Below are 20,872 nucleotides of genomic sequence, written 5' to 3' on the forward strand. Positions count from 1 at the left end.
TAGACTACTCAAAGAAATTGCAAGAAGCTTATGAGCCACCCAAAATGATGCATAATCCTCTTTAGACCAATCATGCAATCCCACACTCCAAAAGCCTATTGTTAAACACAACATAGAGATTTTCTTCTACTCCTATAAATTGAGAGATAAGTACATGCCATTATGTCAAAACACTACACTAAGAGGTGAGGCTAAGAGGAAGAAGGTACATACGAGGAATGAAGAGTTAGACCTTGAAGCTATAGTGGTGGGGAACATTGCCAAATTGTGGACTTGGAGAATGGACAAAACTAGGTGTGATGGGTCCCCAAAGGCACACAAAGTTAGCCTTCCTATCTATAATGTCCAATGGAACATTTGTGAATCCCCAGGTTATTCAGGATTCCATCACATTTGCTCTCTTTAATTCTCTAGTCAATTTCAACTCCCTCTCACACTCTCTCTTGGTCTAGCCCAAGGGGCTTACATCCAAAAAGGGACTATGCTATTGAGATGGCAAACTCAACATGTGCAAACATCGATGATGGACCACCTGGCTAGATGGGTCTGCACGTTTACACTTAGCATGTCCATGGTCATTATGATCTTCACATAGCCACTGCCTTATCACTTATTATATTTAGTTTGTTACACCTATCTAAAGTTGGCATAGATATAGTGCCAATCGATTAGTATAGTTAGTTATGCACTATTTGAATTAGTAGGCCACTTTCTTTTATGTTGTATCTTATCTATACTTTGTGTACATTGTATTGTGTATGGAAGAAGAAGAAGAAAAGTAGCAAGAAAACATTTTGGCCTCCACCTCTCTTCTTATGTTCTTGAGTGAGCTTCCTCTTGTGTGTAGAGTGTGTTTTGGTGCAGCAACTCAAGCAAGTCTCTCCATCGCATGATTCTTAACATGGTATTAGAGCGGTGCCATTAAGAGAGGTTGGTTTTGAAGGCTCAAGTGAAGGAAAAGAAGCAAGGATTCAAGCAAGCAAGCAATGGGTTAGAAGCTTTCCCATCCTTTCACTCTCTCTCTTGGATAGTGCCTGTGGAGGCACCAGAAGGATGCTAGAGTGATAATCTCAGATTTTTGTGAGATTTGGTGTGCGAGTAGAGCATTGTATATTCTACGTATAAGCCTTTTAGGATTTTCATGCTAGTTTTTTGGGCATATGAGGTTGTTTCAAGCCTTGTTTTACAGCCATAAGGTTGCAGGTAGTTTTAGGGTATACTACGATTTCGACTATATCGACCAAAAGTGGGTGCACAAGTTACAAATTTGGAATCTGTAATTTTTGAGGTGTCTGCAGGAAGAAAACATAAGTTTTATATGTAAACAAGTTGCATGTTACATGTACTGTTGAGCAATCGGTGAAAAAGATTGCTTGGTGTATTGCTATGTGCTTGTTGTAAAAGGTTGCAAAAGACTTGCTTGTTATTTTGTATCATTTTTGTGATAATGGTAGAGAACAATGGAAATCCTACCATTTATAAGCTTGGTAATAACAACTACCCTTCATGAAAGTTTTGTATAATGAACTTCCTCATTGGAAAGGGTCTTTATGAGTTTGTTTTAGGTGAAGAAAAGAGGCTAGAGTTGAGTAACCCTATAACTCCAGATGAGTTAAAGGCATGGAAAGAATGGAATGCAAAATACAAAAATGTGATGTATTGGCTATCAAAGTCATTGATAATACTATACTAGGACATTAGGAATGCAGAAACTTCACATGCAGCTTGGATAATTTTTGAGAATATGTTTTCAAAATAAATAGAAAGGCATAAAAGATTCAACTCAAGCAAGAGTTGAATACCTTGAAGAAAGAGAAAATGTTTGTCAATGAGTATGTTTTGAAGGCGAGGAGCATTGCAGATGCTTTAGCAACGATTGATGCAATGCTTGATGATGGTGATTTAGTTTCATCTAATTTGGGTGGCCTTAATAATGAGAAGGCTTGAAAATCATTTGTAACTTTTATATATGTGCAGAAGCCATTTCTAGATTTTGATGAGTTGGTGTCTCTCATGATTATTGAAGAGATCAATATGTAGGGTGACTCATCTGAAAGAAATGGTGAACATGTCCAAGCATTTTACTCAAGTTCAAGAAGGGGGCATGGTAGATCTTCTTTGAGAGGCCATGGTATGGGACATGCTAGTGATAACCAACAAAACATGTTAAATCAACAATTTGGTGAAATGCAAGTTTCAGGAGACTGTGAAAACTTTAGAGGGAAGGGGGAGCTCTAAAGGAAGAGATAGATAGCAGAATAGAGGTTCTAGAAATTCTACTATTGTTTGCTATCATTGTGGCAAAACAAGTCATATTGCAGTCCATTGTTATGCTAAGAAGGATGATATCTGCAGTGGCAAATTACAGCAAGGAAATTATGCATCATCTTCACGACAGAATTAAGACAAAAATGAGAGTTTGTTTGTTATGCAGCATATGATGAATACTATTATAGGAAAAGAAACACATGATGATGTATGGTATGTCGATTCAGATGGATCTAATCATATGACCAATCATGTTGAATGGTTTGGAGAGATGTAGAACTTGCAAAATCTAGGTTATGTGCAGAGAAGCAATGATTCATGCCACCTAATTTCACACATTGGAAAGGTTCCCTTGTCCTTGCATGATGGCCAGACAAAGATTCTATTAGAGCTCTAAAGGAAGAGATAGATAGCAGAATAGAGGTTCTAGAAATTCTACTATTGTTTGCTATCATTGTGGCAAAACAAGTCATATTGCAGTCCATTGTTATGCTAAGAAGGATGATATCTGCAGTGGTAAATTACAGCAAGGAAATTATGCATCATCTTCACGACAGAATTAAGACAAAAATGAGAGTTTGTTTGTTATGCAGCATATGATGAATACTATTATAGGAAAAGAAACACGCGATGATGTATGGTATGTCGATTCAGGTGGATCTAATCATATGACCAATCATGTTGAATGGTTTGGAGAGATGCAGAACTTGCAAAATCTAGGTTATGTGCAGAGAAGCAATGATTCATGCCACCTAATTTCACACATTGGAAAGGTTCCCTTGTCCTTGCATGATGGCCAGACAAAGATTCTATTAGATGTATTATATACACCATTAATTTAAAAAAAAATAGTGTCTGTTGGCCAAATGGTAGAGAAAGGGTTGCAGGTTTGATTTAATGCAAAAGATTGTTTTGTAGAAGACTTTAGTGATAACTGCAGGTTGGTCGCAAAAGGAAGTAGAGTTGGCCGCATGTTCACTTTAGATGTTGGAATTCCTATAATGAATGTTGCTATGTATGGTAAAGGAAAAGGAGTGGTTACAAACATTGAAATAATATTAGACATGAAAATGTGAAAATGTTGAAATTAATGTAGTCTAAAGGATTGGTTACAGGGTTGCCTACTTTTAGAGTTGCAGAATTTCATAGAGTATGTGAAGCATGCCAGTTTGGTAAAGTAGGCAAGATAACCTTTTTTGCATGATAGAGATGTGAGCATAAATATACTTGATGTTGTGCAGACAAATGTTTGGAGGCCTACACAAAATGTATCTCTTAGTGGCAGCAAATGCTTCGCCACATTTATTGATGATTGTTCAAGGAAGCTATGGGTATATTTCATGAAGAAAAAGAGTAATGTATTTGAGCACTTTAAATATTTCAAGGTGGCTATTGAAATAGAAATAGGCTTGAAAGTTAAGTGGTTGAGATTAGATGGAGGGGAAGAGTACCTATCTAACAAGTTTAGTGGTTTCTTGAGGTCTCATGGGATAAAGAGACAAATTATTTGAACATATACCCCGCATCAAAAAGGGGTTGTAGAAAGAAAAAATAGACATATTGCAGAAGTTGCATAGGCATTGATGGCTGAAAAGAATATACCAAAATATTTTTGGTCTAAAGTTGTTTATACTACTGTCTATATTATGAATAGAACTTCCACAGTTGCAGTTCATGGGATGGCCCTCGAAGAATGCTTTACAGGTAAGAAGCCTAATGTCTCACACTTGAAACTGTTTAGCTGTATTACATATGTTCATGTACCATATGAGCTGTTCTATATTATGAATAGAACTCCCACAGTTGCAGTTCATGGGATGGCTCTCGAAGAATACTTTACAGGCAAGAAGCCTAATGTGCCACACTTGAAAGTTTTTTTATTTTGTATTACATATGTTCATGTACCAGATGAATTGAAAAAGAAGCTTGATCTAAAGGCTAAAAAATGTATTTTTATTGGATACTCTTTAGATCAGAAAGGGTATCATTGTTATAACCTTGTCACAAGTGAGTTTAGAGTGAGCAGGGATGCTAATTTTGATGAGATGATTAGTTAATATGCATCTATTGGTGATGTATTAGATGATGATAATGATTATGATAGCCATGTGTAGAAAGAAATGAAAGAATCACAGAGTCTTAGTGGACCAAAAATATCATTTGGTACTACATCTATAGTTAGTTGGGAGACTAAGGAGTAGATCCACATCTTTAGGTGGATCTACAAGTGTTGTAGGTAAAGACAAAGGAAAGAAGAAAGTGTTGGATGGTAATGATACATGTACTAGTCATTTGGGATTTTATGGAGATTCTAGTGGTTCAGAGAGTTTGGATGATGAGCTTGGTATTCCTTCAATCAGGACACTAAGTGTACAAAGAGCACATATGAATGTAAAGGGTCCACTAAGTGATCCAGTGGTACACATGTCTAGCAGGGTCAAATACCCTATTAAAAGATTTGGTTTTGAAGGTCATGTAGCTCACCATTATGCTAATATGGTGAAGGTAGTTGAGGATGTTCAGCCCACTTGTTTTGAGGATGTGGTTGGTCATGCTCATTAGGATGCAACAATGGATGAGGAGATGGCTGCATTGGAAGCCAATAAGACTTACGATTTGGTACCCTTGCCTAAGGGCAAGAAAGCTATTGGCTATAAGTGGGTTTACAAAATCAAGCATAATGCAAAAGGTTCGATTAGTAGATGTAAAGCTAGGCTGGTTGCAAAAGGCTATGCTCAAACATATGGCATAGATTATGAAGAGACATTCATTCCAATTGCTAGGATGGCAACTGTTAGATGCATGATTGCTTTGGCAGCTGCCAAAGGTTGGAGTTTGTAGCAAATGGATGTTAAGAATGCCTTCTTACATGGTGAATTGCAAGAAGAGGTATATATGAAGCAGCCAACATGTTATGAGAATTTAGAGCATCCCACATGTATGCAGGTTAAAGAAGGTGCTCTATGGGCTGAAGCAAGCACCTAGAGTATGGTCTCATAAGATCGGAGAGTATCTTGTCAATATTGGCTTTTATATTTTTGATGATGATCACTCACTTTATGTGAGAAAGGGAGATGCATGTTTGGTCATTATAGTCATCTACGTGGATGGCTTGATTATTACAAGTGATAGTGATAATGGGATTGTTGAAGTTAAGGGTTTTTTGAAGAAAAAGTTTGAGATGAAGGATTGGGTGAGCTGAGATACTTTCTTGGTATTGAGGTGATCAGATGTGATGATGGTATGTGGCTATCCCAAAGGCAATATGGCTTGGATATGTTATCCAAGTATGATATGACAACATGTAAGCCTCTTTAAGTACCATTGAAGCAAAATGTAAAGTTGAGTTCTAACATTGGGGATGAGATAGAAGACCCTACCATGTTCATGAGGATAGTAGGGAGTTTGATTTACATGACTATCACAAGGCTAGACATGAGTTATGCTGTTGGCCTTGTTAGTCAGTTTATACAAATGCCTAGAAAGCCTCATTTGGATGTAGTCAGACGTTTATTGAGGTATGTGAAGTTCACTTTACATTATTGACTTTTTTATGAGGCAGGTAAGGATGTATAGGTGTTTGAATACACAAATGTAGATTGGGATGGTAGCATGTCAGAGACAGAAGATCTACTAGCAGATTCATGTTTTCCCTTGGTAGTTCAATAATTATATGGAGCAACAAAAAGCAACCTACAGTTGCTTTATAGAGTACGTCGGCTGAGTATAGAGGTGCTAGTATTACAGCATGTTAGGTGGTATGGGTGCAAAAGTTATTGGGTGATTTGGATGTGCAAGAAGATGGTCCAATTGTAATTCACTGTGAAAATATGAGTAGCATACATCTAGTAGGAACCCAATGTTCCATGTTAGGACAAAACATATTGAGGTGCACTAACACTTTGTGAGAGAGAAGGTACTTACATGAGAGATTGACTTGGTATATGTCAGTACATAGGATCAAATAGCTGACAACAAAGAGATTGGGTGCAGAGAAGCTTTGAAAGTTTTGAACTTACTTGGAATTGCAAAGATAGAGTTGAGCTTGAGAGGGAGTGTTGAGATGGCAAGCTCAACATGTGCAAACATTGATGATGGACCGCTTGGCTAGATGGCTTTACACGTCGGTGGTCATTATGATCCTCACACGGCCATTGACTTATCACTTATTATATTCAGTTTGTTATACCTACCTACAACTGGCATAGATATAGCACCAATCGATTAGTATAGTCAATTATGCATTATTTGACTTAGTCAGCCACTTTTCTTTATGCTGTATTTTATCTATACTTTGTGTACATTGTATCGTGTGTGGAAAAAGAAGAAAAAAACCAGCAAGAAAACATTTTGGCCTCCATCTCTCTTCTTGTGTTCACCAGTGAGCTCAGGGAACTTGGATTCGAGGAATAAGGGCAGTCCCACCCACCCCCAATCCACCTCTCTATGGAACAAGACACTAAGGAAGAGCCTGATCTCAAGCAAGCATTCAAAGAAGTACCACAAATCAGGGAGGCCAGTCTGCCCTTACCTAATCTACCCCAAGAAGAGTTGGAGAGCACCCAGGTTTCTGAGCCTGTTATTGCTGCAAGAAGAAGAAGACGAGAACTTATGGAAAAAGGCCAGCAAAGGATGTAGACACAGCCACAACAGCTTCCTGACGAGCCCATACCGCCATGCAAGGATCATCACCTCATCAACTGGCCGCAGGAGCTGACTATCTGGCAACAACAAGAGGTCCAATCTCGACCCTTCGAGTTCTCCTTCCTCTACCCACGGGCCTTAAATTGAGTCTTACCCCTAGAAGTAGTGGAAGGAATCATTCGTTTGGGAAATACTCTAGCAAATTGATGGGTTGAGGAGTGAAGCATCATCATCACACAATGGAGATGGGAGCCCACAGACTACTAGCAAGACAAGGTCTATTAAGTTCCCAAAACCATCCAAGGCTACGAGGCATAGCCAAAGTGGCGGATGAGGATTTGGGACACCAATTTTGATGCATGGATGGCTTTCTGTGGTACTCTATAGGAAGAACAAAATGATCCCGTCTACATGCCCTACCCTTGTAGACACGGGGTGGATTACGATAGGGGGTTGCATGGCAGGTATGACTTTCCAAAGATCTACAATGTCAATGCAGAAATTCTCGGGGAATGCATGACTTTTAGAGTAGGGGACTTGCGCCCTTCTATTAACTACTTCCTCGAGGATTTCTCTTCCTGCTCAGACCTAGCTTTCATAACCACTTATAGCTATCCAAGGATCATTAGGTTTTTGCTTAAACAAAAGCCAGGGCTGAGGAAGCCTACCTTTCCCCACTCTATTTTCACATTAACTTAGGAATAGATAGCTGTGCTATGACTAGGCTCATGATGAGGGCAACCCTGCTTCCCTCGTTTTACATGAGGATCCTTGAAGACATGAATGATAGCCACTTTACGAGGTGCAACCACCCTTTTTTGTCAACCACACCTCTCAATGTGAGGGCTAACATCAAAGGAATACTTGCAAAGCTGTGCCTTCTTGATTAAATCCCTAAGGCCACCTCGCAACTCGTTCGAGTAAGAATAGGATATGGTCTGAGAGCACCCCTGTGGCAAAAAAAAAAAAGCCTCCGCAAGTTGCACATCCACCACAGCCACTGCACCTAGGGGTCCTCAAGTTAGGCGCGTCTGGTGGCCCCATCGACCAACTCCGTTCCTAACCCCCTAGCCTCATTTTGCTCCCCCACCTGCTGCTTAGGGCACATCAAGGGCATGACACACCCAGGGAGGTAACACTCACCTGTGGTTAGACTTGTCACCTTGAGCTCCATCCCATTAGCACGCGCACAATGCACCACACGATAGTGGGACACACCCACATGTAATGCACCTTTCTTTTCTTTCTAAGTACAAGCAAAGGTCCCACTACTAGCTTTAGAGACCCCATCATCCATGCAATGCCCTCCCCATACTCCGCCATGTGCCATTGGATAAAGCACAACCCATCAAGGGGCAAATGCAACAGCCATGATTAGAAAGTGAATGATGAACTCATTTGGCACAGTGTAGGCAGACTCAACCATAGAGAGTTAAATGACGGATCCATCTAACACCAATTTGAATTTCCAAGATGGACCCGCTCCTCAACATCTCTCCAAGACAAGGGATCATATCCAGTGCTAGGGCCTCTCAGTTTCAAAAATCTCTCCAATACCCAGGCCCCTACCCCGCCCAAAGGCCTTTCAGCTCCATAAATCCCTCTCACCGGTCCAAAAATCCCTCCAACACACCCCCACCACTGTATGGCCACAACCTCAAGGAACCCCTAGCATCCCAGCACCACCATCCCCCTCACCACTAGTAACAAGTGCCATGGGACTGGCACTCGTCTAAGAGGGGAGTAATATTAACCCTCAGACAAACAAGAAGGAAAATTGGGAAAATCTAAAGCAGAAGATAAGGTCAAGACAAAAGTGAAATAGGAGATGAAGGCAATGCTAGGAGAAGTATGGAAACACAAGAAGCACAAAAAGTACTGAATCAAGAAGAAAGACGCATAAGAAAAAGCACAGGTCAATGCTTTTGTAAAAGAACACAAGGCGCACCATGATTTATTTTAAGAGTGCTGGACTCTCACCCATGCAAATTGTAAAGGTAGATGGATGGTAGGAAAGAAGCTAGGAAGATAGGAGGACAATGGAAAAAAAGGGCCTAGTCTATGGCCGGCCATGTAAAAAAGGGGATAAAGGGGTGATCGCCCAAGAGAGATTTAGAGCTTTGTATATAAAGTTGAAAAGTGAATGAGAAATTCATTCTTGTGTGTGGCCAAAAGTAGCTCTCCTCTTCTCCTTCTTCTTCTTGTTCTTGCTTGCTTGAGCTTGTGCTTGAGAGAGGGAGTGTGAGTGCTCGCAGCAATGGAGCTTGGAGGGTGGAGCTTGAGGATGGAGCTTGCTTGAAGCTTGCACTTGGATCGTGGAGCTACCAAAGTGCTCGGTCGGGAGATGAGATGACTCAATTGGGCATGGAGGTAAGCTCACTGCACTCATAGAGATGGATAGCGTGTCGGCTATGTGAGAGGTAGCCATTAGTGCTCGGCTTGAAATGCTTGAAACAATAAGCAATCCGTGGGTCTTGGTGGTTGATCGCCTCTACATCGTCTTAATCTCTATTTTTGTCTCTATCTTGGTCCTAGTCTTGATCTCTATCTTCTTCTATATCTTCATCTCTATCTTTACCCTTATCTTCATTCCTCTCTAGACGAACCATCAACGCGCAAAAGTAGGACCAAACAAGGGGCGCCGATGAAGTGGATTTGACAAGTCTACTGAACCTGATCGATAGCTTGGTGGAGCATGATAGCTTGACAATGGCATAAGAAAGTTCAGACCACAGATCTAACTTAGGAGCCTCAAGGATCTCTTCATTAAGAGATTTGCCGAGCCCGGATACTCCGATAATCTACTAGTACGCTTGATGAACGTCAAGCAGAAAGAGAAGGAGGTCATTCGCGATTACGTGACCCATGTGCGAGTCTCTTCAAGAGAATCCCTACTAGAAAACGACCGACTGAAAGAGCAGTATCAACTGTATTCATCAGCGGGATTTAGAATGAGGAACTATACAAGTCTTTGGCAGGCAACTCGAGCTTGCAGCGAGATGCACTAGCTAGGGTCTTTGAGGAAGCCATCCGAGTTGACGATCAACTGAAGGAGCGGAGCTCCAGAAGCGCGAACCTAGAAGAGACCAACTCGCGAAGCTTAGAGAGAGCGTCAGCCTCGAGTGAGCGATCAGCCCCATCATCCTAGGATAAAGGGAAAACCACCAAAATGAACCACGACTTGGCTGATGTTAAGATAGAACTAGCCAAGTTGCAAGACATGTTGAGACGACCAACGCACCCACATGTCCAATGCGTGTACTGTGGCGGAAACCACTTGCCAGCCAAGTGTCAAGACCCTAGGTCAAGACCTTGCACTAACTGCGGTAGGTTCGGTCATGACGTCGTGCATTGTAGGTTGCTAAGAAGACTTCCATACTCACAACCATACGGCCAGCCTTACCTAGCGAAAAGGCTGCAGCCATTTTTTAGAAGGGGAGCCCCATTGGCCCTCCCTATGCCTAACAACATTAAGCCAGCTGTTCTTAGGATGGAAATAAATCCTACAGGAATTCCTAGACCGCTTGGACCTTATATAACCCATCCATCGAGTGATGCTCCTGTCCACTATGTGGAAGAACCGAACGAGGAGGAAGCTTACATATGCCCTTACGTCTCGCATGATGATGAGGGCAATGCTGTCCTCATGGATTATTGCCCCATACTGGTGATGGCGTTAGGAAGAGGACGAGATAAAGTCCTAGGAGGGCAGACGCAGGATCCAATCACCTGTTGGACTTGTGGTCACTCAGATCATGTCTCATCACGCTGCCCTGAAAGGGAGCAGCAAAACAGAGACAAGGCTGACCAAAGGTGTGCTGAGTGCGGAATCACCCATCTCTTCGTCGATTACACAAGGCGAAAGCCGTCGTCTAGCTCAGCCAATGAGCCATCTGTCCCATTGGGGTTGTTTGGTGTCGAGAACCACGATGGGGAGGCCACGCCTATCCCATTGCAGGTCATGACCCGTGCCCAAACGAAGCAGGCCGGCATCTCTCTGCCAAGACTTAGCAATCTCGATGCAGCCTCGATAGGGAAGAAGAGCCGTAGATGGAGGAGGAAGAGGTAGGAAGCTAAAATCACACTAAAAACGGAGAGTGCTACAACTCTGCCTGCTAGAAAGAAGGTCTCTGACGCAGAGGCAGAGACGTCAGCCCCTAAGACAACCGAAAAAGGAAGTGCTAAGGTAGGGGAATACCCGCATCTGAAGTGACAATTAGAGGCCATAGAAAAGGTGAAGGAATGGGTGAAGGAAGCCCAAGAGCATCTAAAAGACGCTGAGCCCATCATAGAGGACGAGATCGATGATCTCTCCAGCATAAGTACGCCAACCTTGCCTCCACAACCAAAGTTAAGAGAAGCAACGGCACTATAAGCGGTGCCGCTAAGGCCAAGCCTTGGCACTATACAGGGCCGTAGTTCAGTCACGGCCGCTGGTCAGGACAATCCAGGTTAGGGGAGAGACGAACACCCAACAATCTCCTAACCACGTTGGTGACTACCCTTGTAACACTTAGCTTGGGGGATCTGCTTAGGCAGCACCCCACCCTATGGCAAGATCTTAAGCAGTGGGTTGAAGGGTCACAAGGGCAGGTCACGGCAGACCCTCATGACCATGATGCAGAGACGCAAATACTGAGTTTGACGCTGCACTCTATGCCTAAATCCTTGCACGTCAATGCCTTCTAGGAAGGTTTCGAGATGTATGCGATCTTACTGGTTTTAGCCCTAGGTGATATAACGAGGAAGGGAATCGTGGACACGGGGGCTAGGGTTAGTGTGCTTAGCCATGCAGTGCTTCAGACTTGGGGAAACCCACCTGTTGAGACTGCTAGGTTTAATGTCACACTAGCAAACGGTATGAGAGTTAAGCCATTCGGGGTGCTTAAGAATTGGCCAGTGAAGATCGCAAGTGTCCAGTTCTCCATTGACTTTATAGTCGTGAAGGGAGTGGACTATGACATCCTATTAGGCTGACCCTAGATGCGCAATGCTAGAGTCATTGAAGATTGGGGTAACGACTTGATCTTCCTTGGCAATAGGACGGATGCCGTGAGAGTAGAGATGGACACTTGGAAGACCTCACCAGTCAACTTAGATGCCATCTCTACTATGCTCAGGTCAAGAAGTCCTATGGGCCCTTGACCAAGTATATCCCATGCCCAGAGGACGAGCGGGATTGGATGCATGTCCTTGCTACAATCGACCTGTCGTTCTCTGATCACGAGGCGTATGAGCAAGCCATCAAAACAATCGGCAAGGCTAACAACACACCCTTCGTACCAGTCTGCACGATGGCAGGAAGCCTTCGTGGGAAACCCAAGCTAGTCAACTTCCAAGTCCCAACCAACAAAAGGGAACTCCAAGAGATACTGGAATACCTAATGGACAAGCTAGCTGGCAATCTAGCTGCAAATTTCAAACCACTCCAGGATCTCTTAGATGAATCCAAGTGGCAATGGACCAGAGTGCATGACTTAAACCTCATGTATAACTGGGCCTTAGTTCCTGACCAACGACCAGAGATATACCAAACCCTAGGAGATGACGGGCAGTCTGATGAAGAGAATTCTAACGACAAATACGAAGACTGCCAATCTTTCAGTAATGAAAGTGAGGGTGAAGTAGATACCGTGGAATACGACATTGAAGGACAAGAAATAGAGCAGATACACGCAGACTCCAAGCCGCAGAAAAAGAGTATCTTCAGGATAGAGCGAGGAGTCATGCGCATGGAATGTGATCGCGCCTGGTTGGAACACAGAGGAGCCATAGACCTTGAGCAAGAAGGCCTAGCCCAGCCAGGAATGACATCAGTGCTTAGGATTGAATCACCATCTGAACTGCGCCCACCAGGGGAGACCACCTCTTCTAGCGAAGACGGAGGGTTCGACTCTGAATCGGAGGTTAGTTCGGATAGTGATCCAGAAATCCCTAGGTCTCCCACAACCAGACGCACCAAGGGGGACCTACCCATCCACCTGAGGCACAGACGATCAAGGCAGGAAAAGGCAAAATAGCCCAGGGATACACAAACGATAGAACATCGAAAACTGTAGGACCTCCCTAAATGATTTATGAAATTCAAAAAAGGGGATAGGGTGGTAGTTCTGTTAGGTGCCAAACGTCATGCGCACACAAGCGAACCAATCGAGGGACCAGCCACCAAGGTCAAAGAGGTGGACCTAGCCCAGGAAGGGAAAACACCCCGACCAGTCTTCATTGCCGATGACTTGACTGATGAAGAAGAAATGAGTCTTGTTGCTCTCTTGCAAGAGTACGTAGATGTGTTCGCATGGTCCTTAGAAGAGCTGAAGGGGGTAGATCCGAGTGTCATGACTCACAACATACCCATGACGCCAGACGCAATGCCGGTCAAGTAGCAACCGTATCCTATGAATTCGAAACACGCTCATGTTGTCAAGGAAGAGATTGATAAGCTGATGAGAGCGGGATTCATCTACGAAATTGAGCACACAGACTGGGTATCGCCCATAGTTATCGTGATGAAGAAGAATGGAAAAATCCTAGTGTGCGTCAATTGCAAGAAGGTGAACGCTGCTACCAAGAGGGACAACTATTCGTTGCCATACACCGAGCACATGCTTGAGAGAGTGGCAGGCAAGGAAGCCTATAGTTTTCTAGATGGCTTCTCAGGGTACAACCAGGTTCAAGTGCATCCTGTGGACAGGTATAAGACTGCCTTCACCACTGAGTGGGGCGTCTTTGCTTACATAGTCATGCCCTTCGAGTTGACTAATGCCCCTGCCACTTTCCAATGCCTCATGTGCACCATCTTTAAGGACATGCTTCGTAAGGAGTTAGAAGTCTTTGTCGATGATCTCTGTGTCCATTCGACCTGGATCGAACACCTAGACAAAATCCGAGCGGTCTTGGAGCGGTGTCGCTTATATAGTCTCTCCTTGAACCCCTTAAAGTGCCAGTTTTGGGTGAAGCATGGATGTATCCTAGGGCATGTGGTGTCAAAGAACGGCATTGCCACTGACTTCTCGAAGGTCAGGGTCATTGTTGACCTTCCACCCCCAAACAACCACAAGGGAGTTCAATGCTCCCTAGGCCATACTTGATACTATCGACGGTTTGTACTGAATTATGCCTTGATCGCCAGACCCTTGTACAAGCTACTTATTGTCTTCGAATGGACCGAAGCATGCCAACGGGCATACGAAGAGTTGAAGAAGGCTCTAACCATAGCACCAATCCTACGAGCCCCAGATTGGACCATTATCTTCCACGTGCATATCGATGCTTCTAAGTTTGCCATGGGGGCAGTGTTGTGCTAACCTGGCGAACACAATTTAGACTATCCAGTGAGCTTTGCTAGCAGATAACTCACTGAGATGGAAATGAACTACTCGACAATGGAAAGTGAGGGATTAGCCATGGTATTCGCTGTGAAGAAATTCTGGCATTATCTTTTGGCCATGCCCTTTACCTTCTTCGTGGACCATCAAGCCTTGCTCTATCTAGTAAACAAACCTTGCGCTATAGGACGCATAGCTCAATGGCTCCTTCTGCTTTTAGAGTTTGACTTCTCCGTGGTGGTACGGAAGGGGAAACAACATTATGTGGCTGATCACATGTCACACATTCCCATTGGAGAAGCCACTGGACAAGGTGTTCTCGATGAATTACCCGATGCCCATCTGTTTAACCTGTCCAGCGAGAGAGATCTATTTAAGGCTGACCTAACGCCATATTGGGCAGATGAGATAGTCCAAGTGCTTGAGCACAGACTGCCTGACCGACCAATAGAAAAAGCCTGACTTAGGCGATTAATCCTTAAGATCTAGCCCTATCAGCTAATAGCAGGCCAACTCTATAGGCTGGGGCAAGATGGATTGTTGCGCAGATGCATATGCGAATATGAGATGCACAATGTGCTCTCAGAAGCGCACGACAGCATTATCGGAGGGCACTTTAGCGGAGACACGACAACACACAAAGTGTTGCAGTCTCAACTGTGGTGGCCCACGCTTTTTCGCGACACAGTACGATTCCTCAAGCACTCTGACGAGTGCTAGCAGACGAAGGTCCCAATTCGCAAGGATCAAACAGGATTAACCCTAGTTATTGCTCGACAACCCTTCGAAAAATGGGGAATTGATTTCATTGGACCCATCAGTCTTGCGGCACAGTATTCGTAGGCCAAGTACATCATTGTGGCCCATGGATTACCTCACTAAATGGGCAGAAGCGAGAGCAACACGAAAAAACAATGCTAGAACGACGGCTAAGTTCTTATGGGAGCAAGTGATTTCATGATTCGGCTGCCCCATCGAACTGGTCAGTGACCAAGGCACGCACTTCATCAATGAGGTGATCGCACATCTTCTGTCCACCTTCCTCATCATCAATTGCAAATCCTCGCCATACTACCCTCAGGCAAACGGCTAGGCCGAATCAACGAATAAGATTCTTGTCAATGTCCTAACCAAGGTTGTCTCTGCTTCACGCAGCGACTCGGACAACAAGCTGATGGCAGCCTTGTGGGCTTACCGCACAGCTTATAAAATGGCTGTCAATCAAACCCCCTTTAGGATGTCATATGGAATAGAAGCGATTCTACCATTAGAATTCTTCGTTCCTAGCTTGAGAATAGCGCTTCAAGAACAATGGGAAGGGAAGGAGACATGGACACAACGCCTAGTTGAACTCGAACGCCTCTCGGAGACTCGTCTTCTAGCCTATGAGAAAGCCCCATGCAAGAGCTGGTTTGACCAGCACGTCAAGCAGCGTGAGTTCAAACAAGGTGACTTAGTGCTCCTCTACTCAGTTAAGGGGCATAAGCAAAAAATGAAATTTAGAGGTCTTGGACCCTTTAAAGTTCGTGCGATCAGCCAAATAGGCAATGTCGAACTTGAGACCCTAAACGGTGAAGGAATAGGCTTCTTCAATGGCAGTTGTGTCAAGAAGTACTACCCTCCTAGCATCCTTTGCATGAGCCACCGATGTTAGAACCGCCTGTCAAAGTACGAGTAGCCACAATCACTGAAATCGAGGATGAGGAAGCCGTAGAACCTGCATACCTTCGTATCACGGTCACAGCAAAACAAACATGTGCTTTCAACGCCTTGATCGACGAGGGAGCAGACTTCAATGTCTTAGCAAACCACAACTTCAACCCACCACTGCCAAATTAATCCTATATGGGGCCCAATGATTTTTTACGTGTTGCCAAATGCTAAAAACGCAGGCACAGAGTCATTGCTGGGGCGAACCTTCAAAAAGCAGACCCACTGCAATACTGACTACGCATCGCAGCGCATCCATCTCACAATAGGCAACGTTCGCATTGTTACAGCTTTTAGCAAAGGGCTGCGCAACCTCATCCCCGGCCACAAAGCCACCGATAGAAATATATGTAGTCAAGTCTGAGGAGGGGGTAGTGCACGGCCGCCACTTCCCGAGTTTCATAGACCGCAACCCATAGCAGCCAAAGCTAAGGCCCCATAGCCTCGCCTTCAATGGATGCCTAAACAGCCACAAGAGTCGCCTAGGAGTCGACACTCCTACCCTCATAAGACCAGAAACTGTAAACCTAGGAGGCCCAAATGCAGTTACAGGAATAGACGTGTAATCAGTCAAAGATGGGTCCCCAAGGCCCTCTTACATGCACAAGGCTACTATGAGGGCAATGCTTGGCTATGGATACCTAAGGCCCATACGGCCAGAGGCACCACTCGTACACCAGTCTCAAGCTTGATCATCCCAAAAACCGTAGAACCTCAAAACCACAAGCCGCAGAGCTTCCCTGACCCGCAACCATCAAGTTCATCAACACGCGAACCAAGAGAGTCGCCCAAGCCTATCGACCCAAGCGACAACCGCCATCACAAGAGTCATCACCCACCAACATCAATTCGACTTTCCAAATCCATCCTAAAAGTAGCAAGCCATCACTTGAGGCTGCTGCTAACCCAGCCTTCGTCCCAGTGACCCAATCGCAAGCTCAAGTACACTCATCACCGCAACTTTTCGTCGCCAAAGGCTCAAGTCCTACCAAACCCCAATCACCCGCAGGCCTTAGGCCCTCTTACGAGAGGAAATCCTTTCTCTCACTAGCAGCTGATTTAGCTGAAGAAATAGGGGATGACGTGGTGGATTGCATTAAGCGACTGGACGCCACTTTTGTGTCTCTAGCTCTGAGCTATGATCACCTCGACTTAGGCCTATTGGACGAATCCTTCGCAATCGAAGTTCAAACAATGCCTTGTTCTTGGGAAACATTTGAATTTGCATTTGCAAAAGCCGCTACCTCCATGCTAAATTGCTTAGCAGTGAGATCTCCAAAGAGCAAGCAATCAAACGACGCCTCATCATGTCGTATGATCATCGAGCCACTTCTGCCATCACTGACCAAGAAGTTGCAGAGCTGCCAAGACTTGCCGAGACGGAATCCCAGTTCTTAAGGCATTGGTACACTCTTAGGTTGCAATGGGAAGTTGAAGGATGCCGAATAATGACCAACATTGAGCAGCGCCGCGCTATCAAAACCGCAGAGTACGACCCCACATATGTCACGCCAACCTCATATCAAGTGTTAACCACTCTGCGGGGCCGTCCTATCGAGTGTTGACCGAGGAGGAGTTACACATTGCTAGCCGAGTCAACTTGGGTGACTTCCTAACCGATGTTCTCATATACATCACCCAAGTGGGGATTAAACCCTCTGACCTGGACCGCGAAGCCCATTTGGAATACAATCCCAATTTCTATACTTGGCTCCTTCACAAGTAACCCCTACACCTCCATGCCGAAAGCCCTTAACCTTCTGACCCTAAATCCTAGGAAGGATTCTTCTCAAGCTAGAAGGGGAGGGGGTAAGGTGAATCAAATCAGAATCAATAAATCAAATCAAAGTCGGTCAAGCACATAGCCATATATTATAAAAAACAGATGGGTTAGGAAAAGGGCATGGAAATTTTGAAGTAAAGGGCAAAAAGTCAAAGTCTGAAAAGGAGAATCTGCATTGGATCTTAATGAATTCATTCAAAAGCATAGAGTTTTTCTTTTTCAGCAAATTATTATGTCGCAAGCACTAATGAAAATTACAGTTTATGATAGGAACAAAAGATGTCGCAGCAAGACCACGCCCACCAACTCCCGTTCACAGATGAGGAAAGAGAGCAATATCGCATCCACCTAGAAAGCCACACCTTTGACCAGCTTAAGTTTCGAACCGTCCACAACATAGAAGTTGTGGTGGCTAGGGAGGAAGCGGCTAGGAGGGTGGTCGAGCAATGTAACCTCAGCAAGTACCTTGAAAAATTCTCACAAGAGCCGGACCACCTGAAGTGCGTAGAGTTCCTCAGATCGTATGACCCAGACCAAGAATGCGGCACAGTGATGGTGGGTAGAGGAGAAAGTGCCAAGCAGGTGCAGGTCCGTCTAGACCCAGCCTTGGTAGAGAAGGCATTGGGGTTGGAGCCAAAGACGGAGAGAAAACAGAAGAGGGATGTCTATGCGATGCTGAAAATAAAAAAGGAGGAGGTACTCACCAATGACGGGATCAGCATCCTAGACATCCCCGATGCAGAAGCTGGGCTGCAAGCAAAGCTAGTACATGTCCTCTTGTCCAGCCAACGCTACAACTCCTTGATGCATCGAATCAACGTACTCGTGCTGGAGAACATAGCAGCCCACACGCTGGACGAAATTGACTGGAATGGGTATGTACGGAAGACTATCAACCAGGCAACCAAAGCATTGGCTTTAGGAAGTGTGCCAGCAAGTGGAGGGTCTCCAGCCTCCAAGGCTATAGAGAGGAAGAAAGCTTCATCCAAGGCCTCTTACATTGGGTATGGAGGTGTCTTAACGGCACTTATCCAGGAGGCCGTGAAGGAGGCGCAGGAGGCAGAAGAGGGGGAGGGGAAAACACCCAACAGATCACCTCCTCATCAACACCAGGAGAGGTCCAGTGATAGGACTGAGATCAAGGAAAAAGGGGAGGAACAGAAAAGTAAAAAGCAGGTCAAGGAGGCCGAGAAGAAGGTAGCACAAAAGAAAAAGAAAAAGGATGACGAGGGCCGCAGGAAAGAGAAAGAAGACTTGGAGAAGGCCAAGAGAGAGTCCCTTAGGGAGGCCAAAGAGAGGGAGAATAAGAAAAAATAGGAAGAAGAAAAGGAAAGGGAGCAATTACAAAAGGCTAAGAAGGCATCGAAGCAAGAGGCAGAGGAGAGAAAAAGAAAGGAAAAGGAAGAAAAAGAGAAAAAGAAGGAAGAGCAGAGAAAAGCAGAAGAGGAAAGGTGAAGAAAGGCGGATGAAGAAGAGGAAGAACTAAAATAAAAGGAGGAGGAGGACCTGGCTGAAGCCACACACCGGTCCATAGAACATCAATGCAGAGCTGATAAACTGGGGAGTTTGAGCCCACATAGAGAAGAAAGGCGTGGGTCAAGCACATAGGTGCCGGAGATTGTGCTGCCCGCCGTTCATTGAGGGCAAGGGCAAGGCCCCGATCCACCCAATTCCTAATCTATTGGTGCCTCCCACCGAGCCAACCACTATCACTCCCAACATCCCCACCAGTACAGACGTATCAAATCTTGTGGCATGGATGTAGTATTTCTTTAACAAGGAGATAGCCCAAGGGACGAGCACTGAAACCACGGCTATAGGACAAAAGCGGCGGGCCACAGACGCAGAGTCTAGGCAAGATCCCAATCGACAAAAGGTGGAGGCCTCAACAACATCCATCCAAAAAACGATGACGCCGCCAGCTAATTACGACGAATACGTCGTCGAGCTACTCTCACAGTTGGAGGGAGCTAAGGAGGAGCGAAAGGTGGCGGTGGCTGAGTTGGTAGTTGAGAAGGAATCAATAGTCACCTTCTAGCTTGACAAAACAAGGGTGATAGCCATGCAATAGGGAGATTGCAGATCTCAAGTAGGAAATAAAGGCTAAGGACGACAGAGACGAGCACTGGAGGCAGCAGCTCGAGAATGAAACACAGGAGCTGGTGAAGATGCAAAGGGAACATAAGCTCTTGATAATGCAATACCAGGAGCTCAATACAAAAACTGCTAAAGTTGAAGAGCTCATGGCTGAGCTCAACGCTAAGGATGAGAAAAGAAAGCAGGACATGGAGGAGCAGCAAGAAGAGATTGAGCACCTAATCGGTCAGTTGAACACGAAAAGAGAAGAACAGGAGAGGCTGATCAGGGAATTGGAGGACCAAGAGCAAAGGCTCATGATATTGACCCTGAAGCAAGGGGAGAGCATGGAGGACATGAACAAGAAGGCAGAGGAGTGGGCGGTGCATAATGAAAAGAGGGTGAAGACACTGGCACATCGCCTCGCTCTGGCAGAAAAGGAAAAGATCATTGCAGAGAGCAAGGCAGGAGCCGCCCAAGTGGCCTTCAATGCCCAACAAAAAGCCTTCCTCAACACCATCAGGGACACTACATGCTCAGAGGAGGGAGAGCCGTTGGAGGTGGCACAAAGAAAGCTCAACATTGCACGAAGAGCCCTACACGCAGGACTACAATTGCCACCCCAACCTGCGGAGATTAGGCTAAGCCTGGACGAGCAACAGAAGTACCTACTACTGGCCAGCCTAACCCCCTAGGAAGCGGATGCCCTAGGATTTGAAGAGAGAGCGCTACAAAAAAACTGGCAAGGGGAGGAAGCCGAATTCAAAGTCGACGTGAACAGATTCGCAGAAGATGTGATCCCACAACCCCCCTCGCCACACAATCAGGAATACCAACCACTTGACCCTCCCCTGGATAGACAAGCCACGCTTAAGGAGTGACGAAAAAAATTGGTGGAAGAAGCTAGGAAAAGGCTGCAAGCCAAGCCAAGTCGTGCGGCCATCCACATCCCTCCCACCATGCCCTGATGACCTCCCAACACAACTCTACGGGGAGCTGGTGGTCTAGGAACGGCAAGAAATCGAAAAGGACCCTTTCTCTTTCAGCTTCCTTATGCCTAACAGCC

The sequence above is a fragment of the Lygodium microphyllum genome, chromosome 14, assembly GCF_053477565.2.
Source record: "Lygodium microphyllum isolate KBCC chromosome 14, Lygodium_microphyllum_v1.1.10, whole genome shotgun sequence".
In the NCBI taxonomy this organism is placed as follows: Eukaryota; Viridiplantae; Streptophyta; class Polypodiopsida; order Schizaeales; family Lygodiaceae; genus Lygodium; species Lygodium microphyllum.